A 22,005-nucleotide genomic window follows, 5' to 3' on the forward strand; every position below is an offset into this window, starting at 1 on the left:
CAACATTTTGTGCTCACGTTGTGTGTCTGTGTCATATTTTGGTAATTCTCTCAATATTTCAAACTTTTTCATTATCATTTTATCGCTTATGCCGTTCTATGATCTTGCTATTACAATAGTAATTGTTTTGGGGCTCTGAGAACAGCGCCTACATAAAACAAGAATTTAATCTATCAATGTATGCTCTGCCTGTTCCCCATCTCTCCGCTCTCCTTGGCCCCACCATTCCCCGAGTCACGAAAATATTGAAGAATATTACATAAACTTAGTTGATAAAGTAGTTCAGCTTGATTCTAATTTTGAAAGAATTTCTACTGTGGGTAAAAGGCTGTCAGCCAGCATTACATGCTACAGAGAAATCTTTTGTGAAAGGAAGAGTTAATGCAGCAAACTTATTTGTCTTATTTTTAAGGAATTGCCACAGTCACCCCAACCCTTCAGCAAGCAACACCCCAATCAGCCAGCAGCCACCAACACCAAGGCAAAAGATCTTTCCCCAGCAAAAAGATTACCACTTGCTGAAGGCTCAGATGATGGTTAGCATTTTTTAGCAATAAAATAGTTTTAATTAAAGTATGCACGTTGTGTTTTTTTTTTAGCCATAATACCATTGCACACTTAATAGACTACAGTATAGTAAAAACTTAACTTTCGTATGCACTGGGAAACCCGCTACTGCAATATTCTCTTCATCGAGGTGTTCTGAAAGCAAACTAAAATATCTCTGAAGTAGTCTATATATACAAGATAAGCTATAAGGTGAATCAGGGAATCATTAGGGGGATGGCGGGGGCAGGGAGGAGTCAGGAAAGATTCTGCATAAAAGATTTTGACAGAGCAAAGTTTTAAAGGTAACAAGAGATTGTAAGGGGCAGAGGGGAAGTAGAAGTGTATTCCAAAGAAAAGGAAGTCCAACTGCCTGAGCAAAGACAGGGAAGATAAATGGAATGTTGGGTGTGAGTAACCATAAGAAGGTGTGTTTGGCTGAACAACATTGTGTGGGAAGAAAAACAAGGTTTAATAAGGTTGTAAAGGTAGGTGTGGTAGGAGCAATACCCTAACCCCCACTCCCATGCAAGCTAGGTTAGTTTGTCTTAAAACGATTGAAATCATCCAGGAGACTTAATTGACTCAGGGAACTTAAAGGCTCTAGTGGTTGACAGCACTTTCCGGTTGCTTGAGTACAAAATCATCAGGAGGAGCTCCAGGCTTTCTCTGATGCTTGGCTGGCAGACCACCTTGGGCAATTCAGAGGGAGGGGAGCCTTACTTGCATGAATCAACTTGGAGGTGTTCTCCTTGCTGAATAGAGCTTTCCTGCAATGTCTAAGGGAATCTTATATTAACTGTTGAATGATCTGAGTGTTCTATATCATTTCAAGCATTGCCTCTTGTAGCCTTATAAACTTGTTTGTCAAAAGGGCAGCAGATTTTTTTCCCTCTTAATTACTGTAAAAGATTTTGTCCTACCATTTCCTCCCCTAATAATAGCTTCTGTCAAAGTCATTCTTAGCCCAGGCCTAAGTCTATCCCAGGCCCACCTCTTTTTGCCTCTAGGACTTTATAGGGAGTATTACTTTGCTGTGACCCAGCCCCAGACTACCTGTTTTTGTATCAGCCCTATTCCATTCCTGCTATCATCTGGCTTATTAGATTTGGAGTCTTGCCAAGGTACCCTGTTTCAGCCCTGGTTCCAGGCCTCAGGCTTCTATCTTCACCCCTGGTCCTTCTGGAGTGTTCCACTGGCCATTTCCAGAGCAGATCCATGTCTCCTGCCTTCTGTCCAGACTCCTCTGGACAGTCTGCTATGAGTCTGCTATGAGTCAGGCTTTCCGTACCTCATGTGACTTGGAATCATCACCTGCCACAAGGATGGACATCAAGAGAGGGCCCTCATCGGATCACTGTCTTCCTTCAATGTACTTCTCTTCGGTTACTGATAATTTGCCTGAACTCATCTTCAATGGTTAGCATGCTCTAACCATATCATACTCTCCCCATTCTAGTGATACTGAACCTCCCGGCTGTCATTATACAAACCCCAGTGCACTCCCTCCACTGCCTGTTCTCTTACTTCCATCTCGACCTCCTTCATTGTCCTTCCCCAGATCTACCCACCTCTTCTGCTGTGCTCTCTAGAATGCTTACTCCAGCCATACTGAAGAAACTTGCATATTTCATGGAATACTGTTGTCCCATAAGAAATGATGAGCAGGCAGATTTCAGAAAAACTTGCGTGAACTGATTCTGAGTGAACGGAGCAGAACCAGGAGAACATTGTACAAAGTGACAGCAACATTGTTTGAGGACTGACCTTGACTGACTTCTTCTCAGCAGTGTAATGATCTAAGTCAATTCCAAAAGACTCATGATGGAAAATGTTATCCACACCCAGAGAAAGAACTGTGGAGTCTCAATGTAGATCAAAGCATACTATTTTCTCTGTTTTTGTTTTTTGGGAGGTTTTTGTGGTTTTCCTCTTTTGTTCTGATTCTTCTTTCACAACATGACTAATGTGGAAATATGTTTAATATGACTGTATAGCCTACCTATATCAGCCATCTTGGGAGGGGAAAAGTGGGTGGGGGGATTTAGAACTCAAAATCTTATAAAAGTGAATGTTGAAAACTTAAAAATTAATTTAAAAAGAAACTTGCTTTCATCTTAAACCTTTTCCTTTCTCACTCTTTCCATCTTCTGCCATTCACTGAGACCTGGTTCCTTTATGATGACATGGCATCCCTGGCCACCATGTCCAGTGATGGTTGTACTTTTTCTAATATTAGCCCCAACTACTGAGGTGGGGGAGTGATTGCTCTCCATTGCTACTTCCAGACTCTCTACCACCATCATTTACTAAACTCTCCTCTTTGCCTTTGAGATTCACTCAATCTATATTTACCAACCTATCGAGATTTTGGTAGCCATTGTCTACCAGCCCCCAGTACGCTCTCCTTTGTTCCACAGTGAGTTCAATGCCTGATTTTTCATTGTTCTCTCCTGCTCAACTCCTGAACTCATACTAGGGGACTTTAACTTATATATTCCTTCAAATACTTTAACTTCCCAGTTCCTTAATCTACTCATTCTCCATGACCTCATCACACACCATTCCTATGCCTTCCACCATTTTCTCCTCCTTTACTCTAGCTTCACCTTGGCTACTATAAGATATCTTGCTGTCACCCACAACAATTCCACTTCTTTGTGAACTCTGAAATTCCTTCATCTAATTATAATCTTCTATTATTACATCTTTACAATTTACATTTACAATTCCTTCATCCGATCATAATCTTCTATTATTACACCTTTATAATTTGCATTGCAATGCATACTTTATTTATACATTACAATACATATTTTATGCATTACAATACATACTTTATTACACTTATTATTCCATCTTTCCCTGTGCCTTATGACCTTTAACCCTGTTCTATGTCCTCACTACGACCTCAAGTCCCTCCACCTCTCTGCTCTTTCCTAGGCCATCAACCCAGCACTGGCTGCACTCTGCTTCCTTCCCCATCTGGACTTCTTGAAAAATCAATTCAATTCTACACTGTTCTCCAATCCTGAGTCACTTAACCCCTCATCCTGTCACCAATGGTGCCTTGCCAAGCCCCACTCCTGCTTAACTGCCACTCTCCTCTGCTTTCTCTCCTACTCTTGTGCTGTTGGATGAAGCTGAGGAAAATCAAGAAACCGTGCTGACAGGGTCTACTACAAATTAGTTATATTTCCCTAATCCATTCACTACCCACTCACCATAAATGACTTTTCCAAGCCTTTTCAACACTTCCTCCAACCTCCTATGGCTACCCCTCCCCGAGTTTTCTCAACTGAGAACTTCGCCTCACATTTCACTAAAAAGTATTTGAGACCATTCACCAAGAGCTCCCTCTTCTTTCTTTCTTCTCCTCACATATCATTCAGATACTTTCTACCACTATCTCCCCCTTTACCGCAGTTTCACATGAAAAGAAGGCCAAGCTAAATCCTTCTACATGCATAATCGATTTAGTATTGGTTCAGTGACTGCCCCTTCCATTATCCCCACTGTCGTAATAATCTTCAGCCTCTCCCTCTCTATTGGCAGCTTCCCTGATGCCTATAAACATACCTATTTTTGCTTGTCCTTAAAAAACCCTCAGTTGAACTGCCTATCCCTGCTAGCTATCATCCTATACATCTTTTTCTCTTTCATGACTAAACTCTTTGTGAAAGCCGTCTATAATTGGTCTGGCTTCTAACCAAATCATTTGATTGAGTCTGAATTTCCAAAATCATCAATGCTCCCTTAATTGCAAAAATCTAATGGCTTTTCTTTTTTTATACAATTAATTTATTTATTTTTAGATTTCCACGTTCCCTTCCATAAGATTTTGAGTTTTAAATTTTCTCCCCTGCCCTCTCCTCCTCCCTCCCCAAGATGGCATGCAATCTGATATAGGCTCTACTTATACATTCATATTAAATATATTTTCACATTAGTCATGACATAAAGAAGAATTAGAGCTAATGGAAGGAACCATGAGAAAAAAGAAACAAAACAAAACAACAAAAGAAAAGGAGAGCAAATAGTATGCTTCCATCTGCATTTAGATTCTACAATTCTTTCTCTGGATGTAGATAGCATTTTCCATCATGAGTCTTTTGGAGTTGTCTTAGATCCTTGCATGACTGAGAAGAGCTAAGTCTATTGAACTTGGTCACTGCAAAATGGTATTGCTGGGACAAAGGGTACGCACAGTTTTATAGCCCTTTGGGCATAGTTCCAAATTGCTCTCCAGAATGGTGGGATCAATTCAGAACTCCATCAACAATGCATTAGTGTTCCAATTTTCCCACATCTTCTCCAGCATTTGTCATGTTAGCCAATCTGATAGGTGTGATGTGATATCTCCGAGTCATTTTGATTTGCATTTCTCTAATCAATAGTGATTTAGAGCATTTTTTCATGTGACTACGGATAGCTTAATTTCTTCCTCTGAACACTGCCTGTTAATATCCCTTGACCATTTATCAATTGGGGAATGACTTGTATTCTTATAAATTCAACTTGGTTCTCTATATATTTTAGAAATGAGGCCTTTATCAGAGACACTGGCTGTAAAAATTGTTTCCCACCTTTCTGCTTCCCTTCTAATCTTGCTTGCATTGGCTTTGTTTATGCAAAAACTTTTCAATTTAATATAATCAAAATCATCCATTTTGCATTTCATAATGTTCTCTGTCTCTTGTTTGGTCATAAATTCTTCCCTTCTCCATAGATCCGACAGGTAAACTATTCCTTGCTCTCCTAGATTGCTCATAGTATCAGTCTTTATATCTAAATCATGTACCCATTTTGGCTTTATCTTGGCATAGGGTGTAAGATGTTAGTCTATGTAATGGCCTTTTTTTCGATCCTCATTTTTCTTAACTTCTCTGAAGTCCTTGACACTGTCAATCACTCCCTTCTCCTTGATCTTCTCTTCTCTCCAGGTTTTTGTGACAATTCTCTCTCCTAGTTCTGCTCCTCCTTGTCTCATTGCTCTTTCTCAGTATTCTTTTCTGGATCATAGTCCGGGTAGTACCTGCTAAAACATGGGTGTCTGCCAAAGTTCTGTTTGGGCCCTCAGCACCCATGGATTCAGTTATCTTTTCTATGCCACCTCTTCTCTGCTCTATTTGTCCAGACCTTACCTCTCTCCTGACTTGCATTCTTATATTTCTAAAACTGGACCTCCTATAGACATCTTAAACTCAGCATGTCCAAAACTGAACTATCTTTCCCCTCAAAGCCTCCTCTTTCTTACTTCACTATTACTCTTGGGGATACCACCATTGTCCCAGTCACCCAGTCTCCCAACCTAGGTGTCATCCTCAACTCTTCACTCTCACCTCACCCCCCATATCCAATCTGTTGATAAATTCTATTTATTCTACCTTCGTAACATCTCTAACATATACCTCTTCTCTTCTCTGTCGTTGCTGCTAACCTGGCGCTGGCCTTTATCACCTCATGTCTGGACTATTGCTACAAACTCCTGGTGGGTCAGCCTGCCTCAAGTCTCTTCCCACTCCATTCAGCAGCCAAAGTGATCTTCCTAAAGCACAGATCTGATCATATCATTCCCCTCCCCTCCCACCAACCTACTCAATAAACTCCAGTAGTTTCCTATTACCTCCAGAATTAAATATGATATCTTCTGTTTGACTTTTCAAGTTTTTAATAATTTACCTTCCTGCCTTTCCATTCTTCTTTTTAAAAATTAGATTTTATTTTTAAAAAATACGCAAAAATCTGCCTTCTCTCCCTTCCATACCTCCTGCCCAACCGAGAAAGAAAAAAAACAAAATCCCGTTACAAATATAGTCAAAGAAAACATTTTTCAGCATTATCATATCCTATATGTGTGTGAATACACATACACACATTGTATATAATTCTTTACTCTGAATGCTTCATCTCTCTATCAGGAAGTGGGTAATATGTTTCATACCCTAATTTATTCTCCTTCTTATTTCCCTCTTCCTTTCTCCCCTTTCTCTTGACTCTTTCTCTGTTAAGTGAAATATGTTTCTACACCCAACTGTATGTGTGCGTGTGTGCACATGTGTGTGTAATCTTCCTTCCTTTAACCAATTTAGATGAGAGTGAGGTATCCCCCATTGCTCCCTTCTTATTTGTCTGGAGTCTAGACTTTTACTTTCATATCTTGACTATGTGAGATAATTTTCCTTCTCCCTTTTACCTCTAGTGTATTCTTTTTTCTCTCCCTTTCCATTCTTTTTAAAAGATCATCAAGACATAACAGAATCACTTCTAGACTCTCTGTCTAATTAGACAAAGGGGGTCCTCCCTCTTTGACCCTTGATGATGATAGAGTTCAGAGGGGACACATGTATCATCTACTCATATCAGAATGTAAATATTTAATCCATGTTTAGTCTTTTATGATTGTTTGCTCATGTTTATCATTTTATCCTTCTCTTGATTCCTGCATTTGCATTTCAAAATTTCTATGCAGTTCTGGTCTTTTCATCAGGAATGCTTGGAAGTACTCTATTTTTTTGTTAAGGGTGCATTTTTCCTTCTGTAGAATTATACTCTGTTTTTCTGGGCAAGTTATTCTAGTTTATAAGACTATATTCTTGACCTTCTGAAATATTATACTCCAGGCTCTCTGCTTTTTTATGGTGGTGACTGCTAAGTTGCATGTGATCCTGATTGTGGTTCAAGACTTGAATTCTTTCTTTTTGGCTGCTTACAGTATTTTTTTTTTGGACCTTGAAACTCTGGATTTTGGGTATAATGTTCCTGGGAGTTTTTGTTTTGAGATGTCTTTAAGGAGGTGGCTGGGGGATTCTTTATATTTACAATTTGCTACCTGAGAGTTTTTAAGAGATATGAACAGTTTTCTTTTATGATTTCTCAAAATGTGATGTCTAGGATTTTTTTATGGTGGCTTTTACATTGTCCAACGATTTTTAAATTATTTCTCTTCAGTTTTTTTAGGTCATTTACTTTTGCTATGGGTTAGCACTGCTCCTCACCCCAGAACACTGTTGCTCCTAGATGCAGGTCTCCTCCTCAGTCCACCCTGGATCTGTGATCCAGAACAGTGAGTGACAGTTACCAGTTGGCACTTGTTCCTGTACTCTGCATAAATATAGGCCCCTCTATCTCTTCTTACCTTGGTGCACAGACTTATTTTGTGCTGCAATGCTCTTCCTCCTCTATGTGCTCTTGGCCAGACCCCACCCTATGTCGAGAGACCTCTCTGTCTCCTTATGCCAACTTGGGCTGGAAAAAAGACTCACTGGGATCTTTTCTTGGATTCCCTGATCAGGATTTGTTCTGGTCCTATTTTCCACATCTGTTTGCAGGTTTTGGTGGGGAGGTGGGGGTAGGGGTGGGGAGGGAGTGGAGCTTACTCTATTTTTTCCTGATACTTCCCTTTCCAGTCTTCTTACACTTTACTCTTTTCCACATACTCAGTGATGCAGTGACACTGGCCTCCTTGCTGTTCCCTACACAAGATGCTCCATCTCTTTGCCTTTCACTGGCTATGTACTGTGCCTGGAATTCTCTCTCATCACCTCTGCCTCCTGTCTTCTCTGGCTTTCTCCAAATCCTGGTTAAAGTCCTATCTTCTGTAGGAAGCCTTTTCCCTTCATTTAGTGGTATGCTAGTAAATTCTTTAACAACCAGATCTCTCCCACCCCCAAATAGTACAAATGATATACTTTTTACTTTTAAGCTGCATCATTAACATTTTCTCCATCACTTTTTTCAATCTAAACTGTCAACAAAATAATAAATCAAACCCTGATTAATATTGTTTGTCACTTTCCCAGGGGTAAATGCTCACACTGAAAATTTAATAATCAGCTGTCCAGCTGGTTAGAGCAGGCTCCAGAACACTCTTGCTTCTCAATGCCAGTGCGTCCCCTTGAGATTACTTCTAATTTATACTTTATGCATCTTGTATGGACATAGTTTTTTGTATGTTTTCTCTCCCATTAGGATGGGAGCTCTTTGAGGACATGGATTGTTTTTCTGTTTTTACCCTTTTTTTTTCCTCTTAAATATCCCCAATGTTTAGACCAATGCCCGGCACCTACCAAATGCTTAATAAATGCTTGTTGACTAGATTTGGTTCCAGATTTTTATTAAAGTCAAAACTGAAAAGACTGCCACTCCTAAGATAATAGCAGCCTCCCAATGTTATTGACTTTTTATCATTAAGTTAATTATGGAAGCCAGTCCACCATAGGTTTTCCTTCAGACTGGGAACTGATATCTGAGGCCATTGAAAGTCACAGACCAGTTATGAATAAGGCAAGAATTGTTCATGAGCTGGGCTTGGTAGCCCTAGTCCATTAGCCACTGAAAATCTTTAAGAACAGTAGGAAGAGTAAGAGACCTTCCTGATAAGGCCTGACATCAGAGGTAGAGCTTTTTCACTACGTGAGCAGGAACTATCCAGACTCAAAACACATTGCTGTCAAAGACATCCTTCAATCCTTACATGGATACAGGTACTTGTAGTAGTTTGGGGAAGGTGGATATAGGATGAGAATAAACCCGAAAGGCCTAGAATTTACATTCTGAGTTGGCCATCCTTCTTTGTTCCATTTGATTATAATTCATCTTAACTTCTTTAATAAATATTGCCAGAATATTGGGAGCTCCTCATTGAGCTTTGCTTTCTCCTTTTGGTGGCTTGTGAGTAACACTTATCACAATTATTCCCTGAGAAAGCATTTGCTGCTAAATATTGGAGAATGAATGTGTGGGAGAGCCTGACCACCAGCCTCAATTCTAATCCTTGGAATTCACCCCCGAACACCAAAGAAATATACTGATAACCTAATTCAGTGGACTATGTAGCTATAAAATAGGACTATAGTTATTAAAAAAAACTCTAGAGCCTATTATTAAAAGGGAAGTAAGTGAATATCTAGAAGAAGATTATCAGAAAGAGCCAGTATGGCTGGTTTGATGGTTTCATCAAGGATCAATCATATCAAAATCACCTCTTTCACTTCTTTGACAGGGTCACTGGATTGGATTTTAGTTAAGTATTTGACAAAGTTTCTCATGCTCTCCTTGTGGAAAAGATGAGAGATATAGGCTGGAAGATAATAAAATTAGATGGATTTACAAGTATTTGAATGACCAAACAATCATTAATAGTTTAAGGTCAATATGAAAGGAGGTTACTAGCAGAGTGTTCCAGCCCTGGTGCTTGGCCTTGTGCTGTTTATCATCTATGTCAATCATTTACATGAAGGCTTAGATAACATGCTTATCAATTCACAAATGAATAAAAGCTAGAGAAACCCGTTGGAGAATAGGGACAGGATTAAAAAAGACCTTGGCAGGCTACAACATTGGGCTAATTCTAAAGAAATTAATTGGGGGGCATCTAGATTTGTGATTTTACTGGATACTAGGAGCAGCTAGGTGGCACAGTAGATAGAGCACCAGGACGGAAGTCAGGAAGATTCATCTTTATGATTTCAAATCTGGCCTCAGACACTAGATGTGTGACCCTGGGCAAGTCACTCAACTCTGTGTGCCTCAGTTTTCTCATCGGTAAAATGAGCTGGAGAAGGAAATGGCAAACCACTCCAGTATCTCTGCTAAGAAATCCCCAAATGGGGTCATAAAGAGTTTATATGACTGAAAAATGACTCAACAAAGGGTTATTCCGGGTAAAGAAACACCCTCTCCCAAGGCAGATCAGTTATTGTTTTTCCCTTTATCGTCTTGGAGAATTGCCTTGAGAAGATTAAGTAACTTTTCTAGAGTCAAATAGTATGTCAGAAGTGAGGTTTTAACCCTGTTTTCCTGACAGTAAGCCAGCCCTATTCTACTACACAACACTGTCTCTCTAAGATGAAATTTAATAGGTGTGAATAGAAAGTCTTTCGCTTGAGTTCAAAAAGTCAATTTCCCAAGTACGCAATGATGGAGGCACGGCTTGGCAGTTTGCTTGGATAAAGTCTGAGGGTTTTCGTGAACTAAAAGCTCAAGATAACATATGGCAGCCACCAAACGTAGCATCACTTTGGGCTGCACTGAGAGATGTCTATTTTCCCAGAACTAAGAAGATGATCATACAACTATAATCTTAGTCGGACCGCATCTCATGTATCCTCTTTACTGTGCTGGCTTTAAGGAATGACATTAATAAGCTGGGGAGTAGCCAAAAGAATGCAACCCAGATGGTAAAGGTGGGCCTTGGGATCTTGCTCTCCTCATCTATAAAATTGGGTAATAGTTAGTTCCTGACCTATGTGGAGGATAAAGTTTGCTTTGAAAACCTTAAAGCACTATGTAAATGAGGGACAGCTAGGTGGCCCAGTGGATAAGGACACAGAGCCTGCAGTCACAAAGATTCATCTTCCTGAGTTCAAATCTGGCCTCAGATAGTTCCTAGCTGCGTGACCCTGGGTAAGTCACTTAACCCTGTTTGTCTCAGTTTCCTCTTCTGTAAAATGAGCTGGAGAAGGAAATGACAAACACTCCAGTAAAGCCCCAAATGGGGTCATGAAGAGTCAGACACAACTGAACAAAATACTAGCTATCATTCTCTATAACTTTGGACGTGGCTGTTAAGTACTCAAAATGTAAGGTTATGATGCAAAGATCGAGAAGTAGACATACTCTTATCAAGAGTTCTTGACTTGGGGCCCAGGGATAGATTTTGGAGGGGAGAGTGGAACGGGGCTTGGATGGGGAAAAAAAATGACAACTTTATTTTCACTAACTTGTAACTGAAATTGGGCATTTCCTTCTGGAAATAAGCCTAAGTAAAGTCTCCTTTGTTGTACAGCTGAAAATATTAAGAAATTCTGTTTTCTCCAAAAGCTTTTTCTAATCTTGCCTCCCTAGGAAAGGAGGGTGATAAACTAAGCATAAAAAGGCCTTTCATAAGGAAATGGACTGAGGCCGGAAACAAGCGTGTACAGAGAGAGCTTCTTGTTTCTTTGGGTTCCTGCCTTCCCCTTCCCCTGAAGATTAACCTATGACCTGCCCAAAGACAGTGCCTTCTATTCCATTCAAAAGGAAGAAAGGAAGCACCCTCTTCTGCATGGAAGAGAAATTCTTGATATTGATCCCTTTGAATTCTGGGGGGTGGGTGTAGTGGTTCCAGAAGGAATTCAGTAGTGGGTATTCTTCAAGGTTAACTGCAAACTGTGTTTTATCACATGATGATTTTTTACTTGTTCAAAGTTCTTCTAAATGTTACATCAAATCATCTTGGCATTAGAAAGGCATATTGAAGGGCATGAAGCGGGCTAGGCCAGGTTTGGACATCTCTTTCTGTCTGTCTGTCTCTCATTCTCTATCTCGGTTTTGTCTCTGTCAGCCTGAGAAATGGATTGGATAGAGAGTAATGCTAAATTATCTAGAGGCAGCTGGGTGACTCAATGGATAGAGCACTGGATCCAGAGTCAGGAAGACTTGTGTTCAAGTCCTCCCTCAGACACTTGTGAACTCTGGGCAAGTCATTTAACCTCAGTTTCCTCATCTGTAAAAAGGGGCTAATAATAACATCTACCTCTCAGGGCTGTTGTGGTAATATTTGTAAAACACCTTAAAGTGCTATGGAAATGTTAGCTATTATTAAATAAAATAAAATTAATTTTTTTGAGGGGGGAAGGCAGGGCAATTGGTGTTAAGTGACTTGCCTAAGGTCATATAGCTGGTGTGTAAAGTGTCTGAGGCCAGATTTGAACTCAGGTTCTTCTCACTCCAGGGCTGGTGCTCTGTGCCACCTAGCTGCCCCAATAAAATTATTTTTTAACAAAGAGGTCCATCAAGGCAGGGTGCTCATACTGACTCTAGAAAGCTGATTGTTAAATTTTTGGTGTGAGCATTTATATTTCAAAAATCAGCAAGTGCTGCAAATCAGGACTTGACTTATTGTTTTGTTCATTTTCTAGACTTAAGAAAAGAATGGAGGAAATGCTGATAATGTGGATTAAACCTAAAAGTCTGGCCTGCTTTTTGGAGAGCTGGTTGTTGAACATTTACCAGCATACCCCTAGGTCAATGACTCAGAAAAGATTAAGAATCCTTATATTGGAAGGGTCATTCTTGAAACCAGAACAAATTTGGCAATGGCAGCTAAATGGAAGAATGGCTCGTAGGTTATCTTTAAAGAAGCAACAACAAAAAGGAATTAGAGTTGATCTGATCATGCACCAAAAGACCACGAGAAACATGATTTTGTGAGACATTTATTCCTCTCAGGTTGCAGTACTCCTCAGGATAAGGGTTTGCAAAAACCCTCAGCTGACAATAATTGCCCCATCCTCGTCACCATCTCTTCTACAGGATGAAAAGATAGAGCAGTGTCAGAAAGAACTAAGGGCCCCTCTATTAAATGATTTGATACTCAGTAGCTCAGTGCCAGAGTTGAATATGGTAGACATATATTGGAACACATGGATCAGGATAAAATGAATGAGAGAGGTCAGATTCTGGGAGGCTACCAGAAACTTCATGACTATATGCTATGAACATTTTATTTGAGAAAAAAATCAGTAGGTATAGGATACGATGAGTATTAAATAACATGAAGAGCAAAATTAATTCTATTTTAACAGACAGGATATGATTCATTAGTAATGTGGAAGGAAGTAATTTCTGAATCAGCTGTTTGTGTCTGGTCAGACCACTAACTTGTTTGAGCAAAGATCAAAATTAATGCAAAGCTAGAACTAAATATGAGAAAATGAAATAAAATTGAAGCAACTCAATCTTGACCTATTCAAACAAATCAATGAAAATGAAAAATGGGTAATGGATAAAAGAAAGGACCTAGACAAAGACTCTGATGCTATTATAAAAAAGCTTAAAGCACCTGCCATAGCAACGAGGACAAAAGCAGCTTAAAATGGGTCTTGGTCAGCACATATCTAACACAGTTATTTGCTGGGCAGAGATGGCAGCCAAAGGCAAAGCTGTTTTGTTTTGTTTTGTTTTGAACATAAAGTCATTTGTAAAATCTTATAGAGAAACAAAATTGATGCTTATTGATTGGGGGAATGGCTAAAGAATTGTGGTACGTTGATGTGATGGGATATTACTATACTCTAAGAAATGATGAATGTAGAGAAACACGAGAAGACAGGTGGATGGAGGCAAAGCGAAGTTAAGGAGAACCAGAAAAATATTATATGCACTGATTACAACATTGTAAATGGAAACAACAACAACAAAATGAAATTGAGTGTTGCGAAATTAAAATGACCAGGCTTGGTCTGACAGAAGAGATATGAGAATGTACCTCCCTCCCTTAATTACAGAGGTGGGGGACTATGGGTTTAGAACATTACATTAAATATCAGGATTGTGGGATTGTTAGTCTGTCTTGTTGAACTTTTCCCCCTCTTTTTACTTTTTTGTTATATGGTATGACTTTCTAGTTGGGGTGGGATATATCGGGAAATGTGTGTGATATAAAAACAAGATATCAATAAAATTTTACTTTTAATCTTACCAAGAATGGTGAGAATTAAACTTATTTAATGAAAGCTTGGTGAGAGACCCAACTAAAGAAAGTCATCCAGGGGCCATTTGAGAATAAAAATGGAAGGAGGGGTATCAAACAGACAAAAAAAGGGACAGATGCACAAAGATTTTTTATAACAAATTGTTTTCTGCATTGAGTTCTGATGAGCTAGCATACTCGAACTCTGACATCATGGTCTTGGAAGTGCTCATGGAAGAGATGGAAATGGCACCATGAAGAACAAAGATGGTATGTGTACCTAGAGGAGATCTGAGCTGCCACACAATTGTGAGGGTGTTACTGGGTCACTTCCCAAGATGTCCGAAGGAAGGAAAGAACCAAAGGCAGGGAAAAAAAAAACCTGAAATTTTATTAACACTGAAAGGTGATTGAGAAAAGTCAACAACAAGGGCAGGTAGGTGGTGCAGTGAGTAGAGCACTGGCCCTGGAGTCAGGAGGACCTGAGTTCAAATCAGGCCTTAGACACTTGACACACTTACTAGCTGTGTGACCTTGGGCAAGTCACTTAACGCCAATTGCCCTGCTTTCTCCCCTCCAAAAAAGAAAAAGAGAAAAGTCAACAACTAATAACCTGCATGCCTCCATACTGACATATAAAAGTGTGGAAGAATAACCTACGTACAAATCAAGGGTACCTTCAATGAGGATGTTAGTAGGTAATTGGCTTTCTTTCACGGGTAATATTCCACATCTTTAGTAACACACAACTTGATAAAAGTTGGTGAGAATGCAAAATAGTACTGTGCTTGTTTGCTGATTATATAAAAGAGGATTTTATTCGATACAGCAAAATACCTCCTTCTCTTTCAATGAGGTGTCTCCCATGGATACATCAAAATTATTCAAGATTTCTTGAAGGATATAATAGTAAACACAACCTTGTTAGATGATCTCACTCGTCAAATGTATTAGATAAGGCACAACAAGGAGGCTCATGCCACAGGCGATGCAAGCAATCCAACAAAGTCCACATTAAATAGAGATTCCTTTTGGATGGCGGAATTCTCCAGCTCTGTCTGTTTGCGTAGGACATGATTACATCATTTTCATTTAATTTCTTTCATCTCTTTCATGTCTTAATCCTGCTAAATTTTCATTTAAAAATTAATTTTTCCAATGAACAAATATCTATTTTCTCTTACTCCTCTCTCCCAATTGAAAAAAGAAAAACAAAACAAAATAAAACCCTTATAATGAATATGAATAGTCTAGCATAACAAATTCCTTCATTGGCCATGTGCAAAAAAATGGAATCTTTAGACCACTGCTTCTTTGGAAGGAGGTGGGTAGCATCCTTCATCATTGATCCTCTGGCATTGTGGTTGGTCGTTTAGTTGATCAGACTGAGCCAGATTTTTCTGTATGTGTGTGTACATGTATGTGTATGTGTGTATATATGTGTATATGCATATATGTATGTGTGTGCATATATATGGATATTTATATATAATAATATAAATAAATAATATAAAATAAATACAAATATATATATTTATACATGTATATATATATATATTTTTTCCCCTGCCATCCTCCCCTTTTTATCAAAGTCAGTAAGTATTAAGGTTGAATTGGTTTAGAAGATCTTATTGAGTTCTCTATTGCATTTCTTAATGGAATTTTTTTCCATGGGCCCAAACCAAATTAAAATGCAATTGATAAATATTTAACAAAATCGTGTATAAATAAAAATATAATAAAACATCAATGTTACATTTTAAAGCTATCAAAATGCTGCGTGCAGGGATGGCCCTGTGGATAGTGCTATGGTCCTGCAGACAGGAAGACCCTGAGTTCAAATAAAGACTCTGACCCCTACTAGCCGTGTGACCCTGGGCAAGTCACTCAACCTCTTTTTGCCTCTAACAACACCCGCCTCTCAGGGCTGTTGTGAAGACCAAGTGCGATCATTGTAAAGCTCTTAGGACAGTGCCCGGCCCATAGTAAGTGCTGTGTAAATGTTAGATATTATGAAGTTAGCTGTTATTAAGATATAAGCCCCTATTTCTATTTGAGTTTGATACCACTAATCTAGTCCAGTCTCATTTTCAGATGAGGTGACCGAAGCCCCCCAAGGCTAAGTGACTTGCTCAAGGTCATACGGCTCAATAAGAGTCAGAATTTGAACCCAGGTCCTGAAACTTATGGAATTTTTTTATAGGGCTTTGTCATAAGCCCAGACCACCTAAGATGGAGGCCCCACATGGGCAAAAAAAATCTCCTTTTAGGACTGGTATCTTTCCATTGGCTACATAACCAGAATTAGGTGAGTCTTTAAATCTATCTGCTTGAGGCAGCTTTTCTCTCTTTCTTGTAGTTTCTAAGGATGAAGGACTCATCCGTTCAGAGGATGGATAACATACACTAAGCTGGACGGGGAAGGACCCCCTTCTTCCCTATAGGCCCTGTTGCCTTGAGAAATGGGCCAGAGGTTTCTGTCTATTTCTTTTTGTCTTTTTCAATTCTAGGTAAACAGAGTGGGGTCTCTAACCCATGAAGCTGATCCATGGGGAACTTGGGGCTCAGGACATTGCAACCACACCAATATGAAATCCTTAAGACGGCAGTGTAGTGCCCAAAGAAGGCTTTGAACTTGAAACTTACTGGAACCAAGGCTATGTAGAAACTGAGCTAAACTGTGAATCTAATCTCTCTTTCATTTCCAGGTGCTAAAGTGGTGTGTGTGTGTGTGTGTGTGTGTGTGTGTGTGTGTGTGCGCGCGTGCGCGCGCGCGCGCGTGTGTGTGTGGCAGGTGCTCCCCAGGTGTTGGGGAAAATGTTTATGTGTTTGTTCTTAGACCTTTAGAATAAATATTCCTTTGTAATAATCTAAATGAATATTTAGAATAAATATTCCTTTGTAAAAGCTAATCTGGCTATTAAGTGGTTAATTGGAACTGGGGTGGTTGGGGTACTTTACTTGGGAACTTCATCAGTGGGGGCCTTAAGCCAAGAGATGAGAATCTGATAAGAAACCAGAGAACCCTGGGGGATGGCTGGAGATATAACACATCTGGCCTTCAGGCAGTGGCGGCCAGAGACATCTCACTACATTTGGTTGTGGCTCAGCCTACAGAGATGAGGATTAAGTAGATGTATTGATTAATTGCCACAAAAGAGAGTGAGGATTCTTAAGGAAGAGACCTGGCCTTGAACTGGGAATGACTGGTCCAACCAAGTAAGGACCTGGGAAGTATGGTAGAAGATTGGGTCTATATACTCTTGTGCTTCCCCCTACTGTCTGGGAGGTAGAGAAGACCCTCAGAGCTCAGCCAAAGGGGCGGAAGGGAAGCTTCCACCGATCCTAGGTTAGGGGGTCTCTGCTCTTCCTGAGGGGGCATAGCTGCTGAGGGCACCAGCTGTAGCTGCCCCCGAGGATCAAGACCAGCTTGGCCAAAGAAGGACACAGGAAGCAATAAAAGGTCATGACTCTAAGGCAGGGGGTGGGGAACCTTTGACTCAGTCAAAGGGTTGAACTTGCGGACCTAGAGGGCTCCACGTGGCCTCCAGGCAGCAGATTCCCCACTTCTGCAATCTAAGGGATAACAATAAAAAAAATGGGAAGGAAAGGGGCCTAGAAATATCAGATCTCAAACTATATTATAAAGCAACAATTATCAAAAATATTTGGTACTGGTTAAAAAATAGAGAGTTTAATTAATGTAACAGATTAATCACACAACATATAGAAGCCTACAAATACAGTAATTTAGTGTTTAATGAGGCCCCAAGGGGGCAGCTAGGTGGTGCCATAGTGCACAGAGTGCTGGGGCTGGAGTCAGGCCTACTCATCATGAGTTCAGATGTGACCTCAGACACTAGCTGTGTGACCCTGGGCAAGTCACTTAACCCCGTTTGCCTCAATTCCCTCTTTTGTAAAATGAGAGGGAGAAGAAAAATGGCAAACCACTGCAGTATCTTTGCCAAGAAAATCCCAAATGGGGTCATCAAGGGTCAGATAGGACTGAAAAATGAACCATGACAACAAAACCCAGCTACTGGGGCAATGATTTATGATTCAACAAAAGCTGCCCAAAAAACTGGAAATCAGTCTGGAAGGAACCTTCGGGCTTGAGGCCATATGTGGCCTTCTAGGTTCTCAAGTACGGCCCTTTGACTGAATCCAAACTTCCCCTTAATGAAAGGATTTGTTCTGTAAAACCTGGACTCAGTCCATAGGCTGCACCCGAGGACCTAGAAGGCCACATGTGGTCTCGAGGCTGAAAGTGTCTCACCCCTGGCACTGTAGACCAACATTTCATGTCGTAAATTAAGATAAGCACCCAATGGTTGTGTGACTTAGATATAGGGACACTGTGGACCTGAGAGGGAGAAAGGGCAACAGGGTGTTTGGGTAGGTGCTACAAAGCAAGACCGGGGCAAGTGTCTTGAAGGAAGTGCTTAGTTTAGGGGTACAGGGAGGGACACCATGCCATGAAAGAAAGATAGGGGCCCAGGGATCCTAGTGTGATGGCTACTGCCAGAGAGGCTGCCACTTCTTGTATGCTATTGCCAACAGGATAGCGTGAGAGAGAAGCTTGCTATTTCACTTGAAGTATTCTCATTTTAGCTAATTGCTCTTAGTAACTAGGTGCTAAGCTCTGTGGCCCAAGTATCGTCAGCACCTCCTAAATTAGGTAGTTTGGAGCAAAGCCCCAGCTGTCCCACCTTAGGTACAGCTCTGACCATGTGCTGCTGCCGGAAGAATTCCTCCTCTTTTCTAGCAATGTAGGAACTTACAGTTCCACCTGGAGGGAGGAAGAGAGGAGTTATTAGGGAGATTCAGGAGGTAACCTCAGCACTGCTGTAAGCTGATGGGTATTTGAAAGACTAACCTCAAAGGTGTGAGAGCAGCAGCAGCTTGGAAGAAGAGGAAGCATTTGGAGTGAGAGACTGTTCTGGAATCTTTTGTGAGATTAGTGACTAAGGCCAGGGCCCTGGGGTGGGAGGAGAGGGAGTGACCAGAGAGTAAACCCAAATGCCCAGGGAAGCCTAAGCAGATGTGGTGGGCCTGAGTAATGGCCCGGCGAGGGTGAAAAGCAGAAACTGTGGAGGGCAGAGCTCGTGGGGGATAGAGCTATGACCTGGTGATTCAAGTGCATCCACTGCCTTCCTGGTCCAATGAACAATGATGGAAAACTGCAACATGAAACTCCTGCCAGTCCAGTGAATCTGAATCTTGGGCATCTGAGCTCCCCCTGGTTTCAGGTTGGAAGGAGGGTGCCTGGGGGCACTAGGGACCTGGAGCACTGGGAAGCTTTGTACATTGCCTCATCCTAAGCCGGTAGGCACCCCATAAATATTTAATGAATTAATGAATGAATATCAACACATTTTCTTGACTCCCATAATGATTTAATACCTAAATGGCAGGGATTGGATTCTTAATAAAAATCTCCTGTGCTGAGTCACAGAGGCCCTGAACTACAGAAGATCAAAACTGTTCTGTTTTAGTGAAGTTAGAGGAAGGAAGGAGGGTGTGTCTTTGTGGGCTGAAGACTCCCAGCTCATTACCCAGTAATGCCTGGTGATAGGTACATACCTGTGCATGAGGGAGGGGGAGAGCTGGCTCCTGGAGAGATGGATTTGGTTCTGTCAGGGTTAGAGTAGATAGAGAATAGAATAGGCAACAAACATGTATATGTGTGTATGTGTTGTGTGTGTTGTATGTATGTGTTGTGTGTGTATGCGTGTGTTGTGTTCTGTGTATGTGTATGTGTGTGTTTTTCTCTATGCTCCCTGAGGGCAAGGGCTATTTTTTCATTTTGTTTTGTTTTTTGCTTTCTTTATATACCCAGGGAGTGCCTGTGCAGAGAGCACAGTGATAGGCACTTGTGGGGTATAAAGTCCTCTAGCACCACCTTCACCTTCTCCCTTCCTCCCTCTTCCTCCCCACTGCTTCTTTTCTAAAACCTCTGGAGGCCACAGGCCTGTCCCACCCTCCAGACCCTCTGCATTCACTTTCCCTTTGTTACCCCAGCTGCTTCTTCCACTGGGGCCTACCACACCCCACCTGATACCTTTGGTGGGTCCCAGGGTAAACCTTGTACACACCCCCTCCAGGGATTGGCCAGCCTGCCTGTCCGGAAAGCGGATCTGCGGCAAGCATCACCCTTACCTCGACAAGCCAACTTCTCTCCTTGCCCCGTGTGCAGGCTCTGTGTGTGTGTGTGCTCTCTCCTGTGCTCTGGGTCAGAGGTGGCCCTCTCAGGGCCAGTAATGGTACTTTCCTGGTGGCACTGGCACTGAGGGTGAAGGGTATTGCCTCAGAAGTGGAGAGAGGATCTAGATGACTACACAAAGAAAGCTTTTAAGCTAAGAGACTGTAGGGTGGCTAAGTGGCATGGTGGCTACAGCAGTGAGCCTGGAGTCAGGGAGACCCGAGTTCAAATCCAGCTTTGGACACTTTTGCTAGCTGTGTGACCCTGGACAAGTCACTTAACCCTGTTTCCCTCAGTTTCTTTGTCTGCATGGCAAACCACTCCAGTATCTTTGTCAAGAAAACCCCAACTGGGGTCATGAAGAATGGGACACAACTGAACAACAACATGGAGCTTGAGCTTATCCCTTTTGGCTCTCCTTTCAGTTCCCCAGGAATTGTGGATGGCCTTTCTAGCTTCTCCTCCCCTTCTTCCTGCAGAAACTCTCTCTACCACCTTTCCTCTGGAGGATAAAGCCCCACGTGCTTCTCATATTACTGGCTTTCAGTAGGGCCACACTGGCTGCACTCTCTAGCAGGAGTGGGAGGGAAAGAGACTTCTGACCCAAATGGTCAAGGAAATCTCCTGCCTTTCTCTCCTCTCCTGCCCTTTGCCCTTCCTCTTTCTTCTCTTTTCCCTTCTCCCCAGCCCCGGAATCCTCCATATTTGAGTAAATTATGAGATCTTTTGGAAGAACGGTCCCAATAAATTTTTTTGGTTTAAATCTTGAAATGGGTAATTACTTTGTTGGACATCTCAATCTCTTTGTTGGAAATGAACTATGCCTTTAAATTTATTACATTTAGTATTTTTTTTTGGAGGGGGGAAGGCAGGGGTTATTGGAGTTAAGTGACTTGCCTAAGGTCACACAGCTGGTAAATGTGTCAAGTATCTGAGGTCAAATTTGAACTCAGGTCCTCCTGACTTTAGGGCTGGTGCTCTACTCACTGTGCCACCTAGCTGCCCCTACATTTAGCATTTTAAAACAGGACTCCTTGGATCCTCTGCCCCCTTAACTGCTTGTGCCTTCCTTCCCAAATCCACCCCAGTCTTTTTCTGCTGCCCTGACTTTCCTTTTTCCCTCTGTCCATCATGCAGCATGGGCCTTAGAAGCCGGCACATGGCACTGGGACCTCAGGGTGCTCCATGATGTCTCAGGTGCCTGTTTCAGATTCTTAAGCCCTATTGTTGTTGTTGGTTGTCCTTCATTCTGGAAGAGGACAAAGGACATCAGGAGGGTGATGGCTTGACTTGCAAGTGAATTGGATTTAAGTGAGGCAGAGCTGGGCAAAGTCATCAGCCCCACTATCTCCTCCAGGGTCATTGGAGTCCAGTGGCAAGATATAGGTCAGGATGACTGGCAATGGTACAAGATGCAGTGGAGACCTTGGCCCTAAGGTCTTTCCCAGGTCTCAGTTTGTCTGAGATAACACACATTCAGTAGTTAAAGGCCAGGTAAGAATGGAGGCAAAAGATGGCTCAGTTTGCCTTCACAAAAGAATCAATCTGGGAGGGGAAGACCCTCAGAGTTTCTGTCCAGGACAGAAACAATTGCTATTTTCATTCACTCTGGGCCATCAAAACCCAAACAATCCTCAGCCCCATAGCCCTTTGGAGGAGTCTCTGTCTTACCCCAATCCCCATTCTTCTCTCCACCCTCAAGATACTACCCCCTTTAACATGCCTGAGAGGATTGCTTGGCTGGCATTCAGGTAGGTTGGAAAGCCAGCCCAGACAAAAATGAGTACCCCCAAGCAGGATC

This window comes from Trichosurus vulpecula, chromosome 4 (assembly GCF_011100635.1).
Source record: "Trichosurus vulpecula isolate mTriVul1 chromosome 4, mTriVul1.pri, whole genome shotgun sequence".
In the NCBI taxonomy this organism is placed as follows: domain Eukaryota; kingdom Metazoa; phylum Chordata; class Mammalia; order Diprotodontia; family Phalangeridae; genus Trichosurus; species Trichosurus vulpecula.